An 11,749-nucleotide genomic window follows, 5' to 3' on the forward strand; every position below is an offset into this window, starting at 1 on the left:
TTTGACTCGGTCCAGTGGCTTCTGGACCTCGTTCAGGGTCTGAGTACTGTGCTCCGGTTTCCGAGTCGGTTCCCCGGGTCGGTACCGGCGGGCCACTACCCTGTCCCAGTCCACCAGGATTCCACCGAGCCGTCTATACGGCTCCTGCAGGCTGGGCCACCGTCTGCCTCATAGCCGAGGTACCAGGGCTACGACCCTGGCACCTGTCAGTTTCCGCTGTAGACCTGTCACCACAGGCCTGCTGCACTTCACTCCTCACTCTACTCTCAGCGAACTCTGTTTTCCAACTAACTTTTTTTCTCCGGCCTCAGGCCCTCCGGACTCTTAAGTGGGCATCGCCAACCGCCTGGCTCAGCCCCCTGGTGTGTCCATCACACACTGAGGGAGGTGATTAGGGTTTAATGTGGTTGGCTGATGCTACCTTTTTGGGGGACAGATGTTGTGCGGGGCACTATCTGTGACTACCTAGTTAGTCCAGGGCATCACACTCCCCCTTGGTTAACTACAGACCGTCCGCGGGCTGTCCGACCACCATAGTTTATTTTCTGAACTGGAAAAAAGAAAGGAAACATGTATACAAGTATACTAACATATGTACAATTACGGATTTCTTTGTTTTCTTCCCTTAACGGGAGACATTTTGCTTAAATGTTGCAAACAGGTAAAAACATTTTTATTAAACGGGAACGGGACGGGACAGGGTCCTTTCAGTTGCCCACCCAAACAAATCTGAACCTTGATGCTGCCTCTAAAAACAGGTCAGCACCCCTTTTCCCCAGCCCAGGAAACAGGAACAGTTCCGGGTGTTGCCCATACGGACCAGGTACAAAGTTCCATACCTGGCAGTCTCTCAGAGACCCCACGTCCAGGGGACCCCTGACCTGGAGGGTTGTCAGCGGTTCAAATAGTGACGGGACCTCAGGCATCGCATTCCCGCAGGCCCTTCCTCCAACTTGCCTCTCCGGGGCTGTAGGACATGAATGGGTGGTCCAGGATTATTTACAACAGGGTAACTTCGCTGCTGGTGCAGCCTTCTCCAGCCACTTTTCCTCAGTCCACCACAGGTCAGCACGGGTCCCCAATGCCACATTCACTCACGGTGACACTGTCCAGAAGGACCCCATCTTCCACTGCCTACAGTGCGCTTACGGTAAACCGGGCTCTGTAACGGGAACTGTCCTTGCTCCAGCTTAACTCACTTGCCATCCTCCACCAGGGGCTCCTACCCCTGATGGAGCCCTCTGGGGCTCCAACCGCAGTGGCGTTCAACAAGTCGGGCAGCTATTCTTTCCCTTCCACCCAGTGTGCTGGATGGCATCTCCCGGGTAACTTGGGGACGTTCAACAAAGGGTTAAGAGCTGGAACAGATCCTTTAAAACTTTTCAACTTTTTAACTTTAAAACTTTGGGGGTTAACTTGCAGCGGTTGTTACCATTGCAGGGGACCATACTGCGCCATCTTTGGACGGGTTATCGGGCTCCCCTTCCAGGTTCAATAGAACAGTGTAAAGGGTACCTCTTCTTCCATGAGTTGCGCTACTCCAGGCTCACTTGTCACGGTACTGGCGGGCTCCAGCTCCCAGCTGATAAGGGACGACATGTGGGTCTGTGTGGCTTTGTCGTGGCGCGGCACTGCGGCTGAGACCCTCTGTTCACGGGCCCGCACTACGGCAACCATCCTCCGGACCTCCGCCTTCCAGTCGAGCACCTGCTGCAGAATCTGTGCCCTTACCAGGACACAGAATTGTCCCAGCTTCCGCTCCAACCAGGCAGCAATTCCCGCGGGGAGCTTGTTCGGGTTGTGGTCCTCCGGATCAAAAGCCACTCCGCCTCTGCCGCTTCTGGGTCCCGCCACTCCGGTGACGGGCATTGCTCCGCTCGCCTCCCTGAACGCCGACATCTTCCATCCGCTCCCCCTTGGTCTTTTCGCGGTCCTCCCTTCTCCAGCTGGTCAGTTTCATTCTGCGACCTCTTGCTTTTCTGCATGGCCGCGTTCCCAGGGGGCAGGGCTTAAGTTTTTCGTGCCATTTCTGCGGGGAAGAAGACTTTGGCGGGAATGTTCGCTCCAAAAGATGGCAGCAAGATGGCGGATTCTGCAAATTTTGCAACGGATCACCGCTGACTTCACTTCATGGCGCACTTCACTAGGTAAGTGAATAGGTAAGTATCCTGTTCGTGACTTCAGAAGAGGGTCGATGTGTACTGCCCCGCGCTCGGCTGCAGCCGAGCCGCTCGGATCCGAGCTCGTTGGTGGGTGGCTCGAGCGTCTCTGGACCGGGGGTCACTTCGCTCTGCAAGGGTGCTGGCGCTACTTAGGGGGGTGGTAGGTAGGTGTACGGCCGGAGCCGTGGTTAAGTTCGTGATGCCACCCACGGGACGTGGTGAAGGTGTAGACACAATCGCTGCAGTTACGGGGCACGCGGGGGAGATGGTTATGCAGCAAGATGTTAACCCCTCCGTGGGCAGGGATGATGGCCCCGGGGGAGAGTACCCGGGCGGTGCAGGGCGGCGCGCTGCCGGATGACACTGTTGTACTCACAGTTATTGACACACACAAGTTTCTGGTAAACAAAGTTGATGGTGGTCGGTGCCCACAGCCGCTGCATCTGGTCCCCAACCTGGTTCGGTGGTCTTGGCCTTTCTCCTGCACCATGTTGTGAATGTGTAGACTGCCTGTGCTTCAGCAACGGGAGTTCCTTTCCCGGTTTTGTGTATGTCAGAGGAGCCCGTTTGCCCGCAAACGCTGGCCCGTGGGATCTCTCTGCCTTTGCGGTGGCTTTCTATCCCCCTCGGTGGGCTGTTGTATTCAGTCGAGATTTGGGTGGGAAAGGACCTATAGTCCAGACTGCAATTAGTAGATTTGACTCAGTCCAGTGGCTTCTGGACCTCGTTCGGGTTCTGAGTAACCCCCCTTGTGCTCCGGTTTCCGAGTCGGTTCCCCAGGTCAGTACCGGCGGGCCACTACCCTGTCTTGGTCCACCAGGGTTCCACCTAGCCGTGTTCACGGCTCCTGCAGGCTAGGCCACCGTCTGCCTTCTAGCCGAGGTACCAGGGCTACGACCCTGGCACCTGTCAGTTTCTGCTGCAGACCTGTCACCACAGGCCTGCTGCACTTCACTCCTCACTCTACTCTCAGCGAACTCTATTTTCCAATTAACTGTTTTTCTCCTGCCTCAGGCCCTCCGGACTCTTAGGTGGGCGTCGCCAACCGCCTGGCTCAGCCCCCTGGTGTGTCCATCACGCACAGAGGGAGGTGACTAGGGTTTAATGTGGTTGGCCGATGTTACCTTATTGGGGGACAGATGTTGTGCGGAGCACTATCTGTGACTACCTCGCTAGTCCAGGGCGTCACAATAATATTTATTAATTTATACAGGACTATTAATTCCATAGCGCTTTACATACTGTGAGACATCAACCGGCTGCATTATAAATGGCCGGTATGTTTTGCAGAAGCGTTGGTGCTCTGCAATGTGAAGTTGGCTGGGACCTGTGGTTCCACAGGATTGCATTACATGCAGAGTCCTGAAAGGGTGTGTGAGGCTGATTAAACACTCCTTACCACCTGTGGGTGTGGCTCCAAGGGTTAAAGCAATCCTGTGATTCTGGACCTGGGGCAGAGTGTCTAGGGGAGACTGGCTCTAGACTGTCAGTGTGTGTGCTGCAGAGGGTGAGAGCAGAAGCACGGTGTTTGTTCTGCAGGAGACCTTCTGGAGAAGGTATAAGTCCATGTGTAAAGCCTGGCTGGAGCCAGGGGGAATCTGGTAAGGGCACTAGCAACCTTCAGAGGAAGGTAACCAGGACTGAAACCGGTGTCTGAACACTGACAAGGGTCAGAGACATCTGTGTGGAAATCCAACAGTGTGTGGACTTTATGTTATGTATTGGTCTTTGAGGAGAAAGCCAAGGAACAGCATCTTTATGTTATGTGACCTAGTATGGTTTATGGAGCTGTTAATAAACCGTATGGGCTGTTAAAGTGGATAATTGATCCAGCGTGCTTTAATCCCGCTACCTGACGCGTTGTCCCCCATGCGCTCGGGGCCCACATCGTCACAATACATTGACAACACCGTACCCATTGGGGCTCACAATCTAAATTCCCTATCAGTATGTCTTTGGACTGTGGAAGGAAACTGGAGAACCCAGAGGAAACCCACGCAGACACGGGGAGAACATACAAACTCCTGGCAGATGTTGTCCTTGGTTGGATTTGAACCAAGTACCCCAGCGCTGCAAGCCTGCAGTACTAACCACTGAGCTACCATGCCACCCATTGATACCCTCTCTGTTGTTCGTGATTGGTGGGAGGGTATAGAGGAGGCAAGCTTGTGCGTTACCCTACCACTAACACAACATGGACATGGACCGCATGGAAGCGTCCGACACATGAGCACCTTCTTGCTGCCCTATCTGCAACATGATGTCCTTATTGTTAGGATGAGAAATAGTGCTGACTACTGGGTTGCCACTCTGTTAGATTCATGGTACAAGATTATATTTTGCCAGATGCTATCTCCCTTGGAAAGGGACATGCACATGCTGAAGTATCAAAACAAGCTTGTACACAATCTTAAGAGTGGTTTTCCCCAAAACAGCAGTGCGGCACACAGTGTGCATCGCAGTTCTAGATTTCCATCCCAGGTAACATCAGGTCAACATCGCGGAAACATTAGCAGCAGCAGTTTAAGTGACAGAAGAAATTTCTGTGAGTTGTGGCACACATTTTTTAAACCATCCCGTGCACCAGCAGAACAGAATACAAGTCTGGTGTGTACAGCCCCCGTGCGAGCAGCCGGGCTGCTGCTTCTGCTCGGATCCGGATTCGCGGTGGATCAAGGGGTCTCCGGTCCCGGGGGTTCTGCGGCCACTTGATTAAAAGAAGAGGCGAAGATATGTACAGGGGGGTTTTGGAAAGTTCGTGACGCCACCCACATTGCGTGGTAATGTGAGGGACCAGCGCTGCCGTTGGGGAGCCCGGTGACGATGGTGTGGCAGCCTGATGCTTAACCCTTCCGTGGGTAGGGGGTTTCTGACCTGGGGCCCGTTGATGGTTGGGGATGGTATTTGGTATTAGTCCTGGAATAACTACACCGACAGCTTGTAAACCAGAATTCTGAGCACCACTGCAGCCTGCGGGGAGCATGCTTGGATCCGTGACCTTGGTGTTGCACTTAGCCTGTGGCCCTGTCCTTGGCACCTGCGTCTCTGTTCAACCCGTGGGTATAAAACGCTTTGGGTCCCGCTCACCCGTATGGCTAACGGAGTGAGCTTGCTCTCAGGGTTCAAGCGTAGGATTTCTTTGGATGGTAGTGGGAAAGTCCTATCCCATCGGTGCGCTAGTACTCCGATTTTGGAGCGGGTTGGGGATGACACTTGAAGTCTTCACCCCCATCGGGTAAATTACCGGAACGCGGGAAGCTACTTTCTGGCCTGGGGTCCACGTACCCCGTTGTGCCCTGGCCCCTGCCCGGTGATGTCTCAAGGCCGACGGCTACCCTCATCAGCAGTCCGTGCCCCTTGACACTGTCCCTTGCGACTGGGTTTCAGCTCCTACCAGGCCCAGACCAATGTCTGCCACATAGTACTCAGGAGCCCTGCTCCGTGACCTCTCCCTCCCAGAGAGTCACTCCACCTCCTTCTCTCTCTCCACTGTCTGACTCAACTCCACTGCTCAACTGTCACTTTCCTCACTCTCCCCTCACCAACCCCCCATGTGGGCGGCACTATTCCCTTCAGGCCCCTCAATGGTGTGTCTGGTAGGTTAAAGTGGAAAGTGTTCCTAGGATTTTGATTGGCTAAGCTGTTAGCAACTCCAAAGGACCAGAATCCATGACAAAGGAGGGTGGATACTGTGCAAAAGGGCAGATTGCACAATACCCTGTGACGACCTGATAGGCCAGGGTGTCACAGGTACATAGTGAACGACTAGAGAGGGTGCAGGAGTATCTAGAACGCAATATTAATGTCATAAAGGGGTATTTAGACCCTTTTGCCCTTTGGTCTATAAAAATGGAACAGTGGCCTGAGCTCGTCAGTCACGCCTTGGAGGTTTTGTCATGCCCGGCAGCCAGCGTTCTCTCATAACATAACTTCAGCACTGCTGGTGGTGTCCTGATAAGGGTATCTGGCTGTCACCTGAAAGTGTAGTAGATCATCTGACTTTCATCAAGATAAACAAGTCATGGATCTACAATAACTTTTACACCCCAGTCGCAGACTGTGCAGGCTAGGCAATGGTGTAATTTTCACTGCGCTGTATTAATCTTGTATTATTGCTGTCTGAAACACCTTTGTTGTGTCTTCTGTGGCTGCTGTTCCTACTACTGCTTATGATACTAACAAGTACCTTGGTGGCAAAAACACTGAAAAAGGTGTTCACTGTTGTTATTTTGACAATAGGTCTTTATTTGTACAATCCAAAAGTAATGATAATCAATAATAAACACAATGAATATATTAAAAAAAAAAAAATATTCTCTACATAGTCTCCTAACAAGTCTATACATTTAGTCCATCTCTTTTCTAAACTTAGAATTCCCTTAAAAAAAATTCTTGATCTTGACCCTCAACAAAATCCCCAACAGCGGTTATCACGTCGCTATTGTCGTCACATTTCTTGCCCCGGAGGTGTTCCTTGAGGTGAGGAAAGAGAAAGAAGTCACTGGGGGCTAGATCTGGCGAATAGGGGGGGTGTTCCACCAGTTCAAAGCCCGCTTCTTGAATGGTTGCTTTGGCAACCATTCAGCTATGTGAGCCGGCTCGTTATCTTGGTGAAACAGCACTCCAGCCCGCAGTTTGCCGCGCCTTTTCTCCTTGATAGCCTACCGCAATCTTCTTATTTGTTCTGTGTAGTAGGAGCCCGTAATAGTGTCTCTCTTCTCCAAATCTTTTGCTTGGCTTTGCCGTGGTGCAGAGGTAATTGGCGTAATACATTTGGGTTTGATAGCAGCTGTGAATTGACATCTGGTATATCAAGCCCAGGGCATCTATCTAAAGAATGTCCACAGACAAAGGAAAAAAAAATATTTAAACATTCCTTCACAGGTCCTCCTTCACCAATTTATTAATAAAAGGAATATTTGACGTGCCAGCATAATCCAATTGATTAATAAACACTCCCCCACAATCCCTTGTTCACCAATTTATTAATTCAAAATAAGTCCTGAAAGTTTAAAGATGTAATTCAAAGGACTAATGTCCCATGATGGCCATAGAATCCTATGGGGTATCATTCTGAGAAAGTTCTCAGAAGAAGGCTGCATAGGTCACTGCTGTTCCGCGGTAGCCTAGAATTTCTCATGAGTGGTTTATTGGCGCTGCTGTCTTTCAACAAACTTTGTGAACATGCGGAGATTACCCAAACTCCAAACTCGGACACAGACTTTTATAGTGATGTTCAAGTCCAAGACCTGAAGTGCCGCAGATCTTACCATCAAGATCAACAGAACTAACAAAATGATAAAATGAGAACAGAGCCTTATCCATAGAATTTAAATTTGTCATGTACAGTTGAATATAATAAATGTCTTTTTTCAGAATTGAGAACTGAATTTTCTGTATGTGTGGAAATGAAACAATTATGTTTCTTCCCATATAAAAGTCATTGCATAGTTGTAGGATGTAAGTATAAAACTGTTCAATTATTTGGTACTTCACTATTTACAATTGGAGATGCAGGCTACAGTCTAAACTTAGATGTGTCCTATGAGAAGTTGTATAACACATGCAATTATTTTCTTCTGGTGAAATTTCATGTGTTCATTGTAGTAAACCCTCAGTTGAGCAATAGTCTCGTAAGTGGAAGGAAGTTACATATTTCCCCTTTTTTCTCAAAAAATATTTATTTCCCACTGGAGATCATTTTTGGCCAACTGCTCTTATCGTGTTTTATGGTAAAACAAAAGCCTCTCGAATGCCTTATTTGGTCTCCCTGCAAAGAAAAGCGGAAACATGGTCACAGCGCAGAACAGAACTAATTATGCCTACAAGCACTGCACATTGCTTACAGGTAATCAAGCCTGACTTATTTTTCAATTTTTCCCATAAGAGGACAACTTTACATGTGGCTTTTGTACAGAGCATTTATGAGCATAAAGGAATCTTATTGTATGATCTACTTCATTGACAGGTGTTGTATGTTGTTATCTGCTATTTGTCAAATTCAAAATAGAAAATTTCAGACTGATCCCAATGACATTTTTACAGCACTGTACTATTTCAGAATGCTGTAGGCAACGCCACCTTCGCCAATGGGCATATCTGGCAACTGATGAATGGAGGGCTCACAACACTCTATACCAGTTTAAAAAAGTATATTTTATTAGATAACTATTAAAAATACAGTTAGTAATATATGTATAAAAAATGTAAACCCAGAAAAACAAAAAAATAAATACAAAAATATCCATATGAGCATATCATTGGATGATAACAATCCGTTGAGAGGGATATGATGCCAATGAACATATTTTTTCAAAAATGGCCAAGTAACAGGTTTTGGAATGCCAGATGGACTAGTTTCCACATGAGACGGCAAAGCTTTTAACAGTATTGGTGACCTTAGGACTCTGATACTGGTTGTAGCAATATGTATATGTTGTATAGCCTCTAGAGGCCTCTAGGGGTCTCACTACATGTATGTGTTCACCACAAGCAAGTAGGAACTTGCTGGTACTGCAGACAGAGTGCAGGCAGCAAAGGGAGATGTAATGGCTGACAATACCACCTAATAAAGAGCCTGAAGATCTCCACTGATTGTGATTACTGAGAGACACAACAACAGAACATGGTGGCAGCTGGGCACAGAACCTGTATGTGACAGACTGCTGTCATGACCACCACCAAACCTCCTTACTTATTAATCCCTCCCTTATTTCCAATCGACGCAAAAAGGCACACACACCACACGATCTCTTTAGTGGACGGGGTCGGCCACAGCTTTATTTATTATATTTCCTTTCACTTCTCTTTATAAAAACGTCTCCTTTAAAACTTCAACTTCTCAGAATACTTGAAACGATTGTTTCACCATCTTTTTAACTCCAACACGGTGTGGCCCTCCGGACTCCCAGAGGCCAAGTTCGCACTCGGTCTCATTAACATTGATTGAATTTACCGCCAGCTGTGACTTGAGCATCAACTCTGTAATAAGAAAGACCATATCACCATCTTTTTAACTCCGACACGGTGTGGCCCTCCGGACTCCCAGAGGCCAAGTTCGCACTCGGTCTCATTAACATTGATTGAATTTAAGACCATATCATACACCAGAAAGGAAAATACCATTTAAGGGAGGGAGGGAGGGACGCTTGTCAGCCGATGCTGGAAAAGAGGCCGATTCCCCTTGCTTCAAGCCTCATAAACACCAGGAAGGTACCATCAGGAAACGGAAGGGTGGGGGAATCCAGCCAGGTCCCATATACCATATAAGGTGAGGGACAGACACAGCCACTGGCCTGGATAAGCACTGCGGGAAAAGCCTGAGCCAGGCACCCCCACTAAATGAAATGGGTATTGAACTGTTCTTAATTAACCACTCAATTCCTGTCCTAGTCTTAACGGAGGTAAAAGGAAGGTGTAAGCCCAAGCCTGGGGCCCTGCAGACAGCAGTCAGTGACCACTTCCTTATGCAGTTTGTAGTCCTCCAGACTGCTGTCATGACCACCACCAAACCTCCTTACTTATTAATCCCTCCCTTATTTCCAATCGACGCAAAAAGGCACACACACCACACGATCTCTTTAGTGGACGGGGTCGGCCACAGCTTTATTTATTATATTTCCTTTCACTTCTCTTTATAAAAACGTCTCCTTTAAAACTTCAACTTCTCAGAATACTTGAAACGATTGTTTCACCATCTTTTTAACTCCAACACGGTGTGGCCCTCCGGACTCCCAGAGGCCAAGTTCGCACTCGGTCTCATTAACATTGATTGAATTTACCGCCACGAAGGGGCTGGTGTACCCCTACACCACGCCCCGACCGCCACCACACAAAGAACCGCCTGCTCGACCCCGTCCAGTAAACCACAAACCGTGACAAACAATTCGTATCCTGCCACTTTTCTCCATGTCAATACGTCTCACTCACCCTGTCGTGTAACTCTCGGGTTATCTAGAACCAATAATAATAACCCTAAAGTAGTTGTTACCCCAACCCACTCTGCTGACATACATTGCCACTGACAGCACCTGGATCCAATACCGACCAAGACTCCCCTTCCACCACACGCAGGTGTTCCCAAAACCAAAAACCTTTGGTCCTGGCCTACTCGCAGCCTTCTGGGCAGCCCAACATATGCCTGACAACAGACACTAGGCCAGCGGTGACCTGCCGAAATACAAACGCTAACTTCGGAGCATGCAACTACAGCAAAACGGTCTGGCTTCCATTTACAAACCCACCAACACGTTTAACTTGATTCCCGACAAGCCCACTCCGTATACCTAGAGCTGATCCTGAACAAATGGGTTCAAAATCCCTCGGAGATACCATGATCAAAGTTCGGAAAATGAAAAGCGCAAAGAGACCAGGCGCCTTGCCACGTAATCCAGACTGCATAATAGGGCACTTTTGGCCAGGCACAGATTTTAATATAATCCACGCATTCAGGATTGTCCTGGAGCACTTAATTTGAACCGCAGCATTTAAATGGTTACTAGGACAACATTATACGCATTGGTAACCAGTAACCAGGGCAACGTATGCGCTCATCCACCTGCCCTGGTCCCTGATACAACACAGTCCTGTACCCAAAGAACGCCAAAAAGGAAACCGCTCCAAAACCACCAGAACAGACCACAACACGCGCCGCCTGCTGCCTTGTTAATAGTTCTTGTGAAAGCTGAAACCAACCGTTTTCTCTAACACTGTCGAATACGAAGCCCTTTGGGACCTCAGCTGTTGCAAATAGCGAACTACATTCTTTTAAGGGGGAACTGTCGAAACAGTGCCTGCAGTTACGAGAATCACTCTTACCAACGTACACCGCTCCCTCTACATCTTACCATATGTGTCCCAAGTTGTTACTGCACCAATGATCTGACCGAGGTCATAGATTGTTCCTCCGCTACCCCATATCACCTTCAAACGTGCCCAAAAGTTTCCTGGTATGCCTCTGGCAGCAACCGATGAAATTCCTGCCAAAGCGAAAGAGAGAATCAGCACATTATTTTAGACACCTGTGACATGTCTAGTGCGAAGCCAAAATATATATGAAGAATATATATGTGAAGTGAACTGGGACCGAAAATACACTTTTTTTTTTTTTATTAATTATTATATTTATCCGAGCAGCATAGACCCGATGGCGCATGATACAGCAGATGATCCGATGGCCATGATACAACCGTAAACCGAACAGCTCCTTGAGGACCACAGGGAGTGCATGTTGTTCAATATTACCTTAAGAACAGTCATAAAACCATCTACAGGTCCTCTCAATCCTCTCAATTTTGCCTTTGGGGGCCAGAAAACCGTGGCCACGGAATCTAGCTCAATATCTAAAAAAAGGGGGAAGGAAGGGTCACCGAGACGCCGCATTAACCGCTGAACCAGTCGAACAAACAAGGAGATATTTACAACTAAAGGTATCCAGAATGAGAGCTGTCTTCAAGCCTGACTACCACCAACGAGCCACGAGAAACTATAAGTTTTGAGTTAAACAATATCTGTTAAGTTCTGTTGCCACAAGACCCAACGGTAAATGTGCATGTTGTGAAAAGGGGGTGTTCTAAAACAGCTGCCGT

General features: G+C 48.5%; 1 long non-coding RNA gene across 1 annotated transcript; it reads right to left on the reverse strand.

Moving 5' to 3' along the window:
* Positions 1 to 8,911: 8,911 nt before the first annotated feature.
* On the reverse strand, positions 8,912 to 11,084 carry LOC142250572 (uncharacterized). The gene is made up of 2 exons (XR_012725216.1): positions 11,009 to 11,084; positions 8,912 to 9,143 (listed from the first exon to the last, which is right to left on the reverse strand). It is a non-coding gene; the product is annotated as an uncharacterized LOC142250572 (long non-coding RNA).
* Positions 11,085 to 11,749: the final 665 nt, after the last annotated feature.

This window comes from Anomaloglossus baeobatrachus, chromosome 9, assembly GCF_048569485.1.
Source record: "Anomaloglossus baeobatrachus isolate aAnoBae1 chromosome 9, aAnoBae1.hap1, whole genome shotgun sequence".
Lineage (NCBI taxonomy): Eukaryota > Metazoa > Chordata > Amphibia > Anura > Aromobatidae > Anomaloglossus > Anomaloglossus baeobatrachus.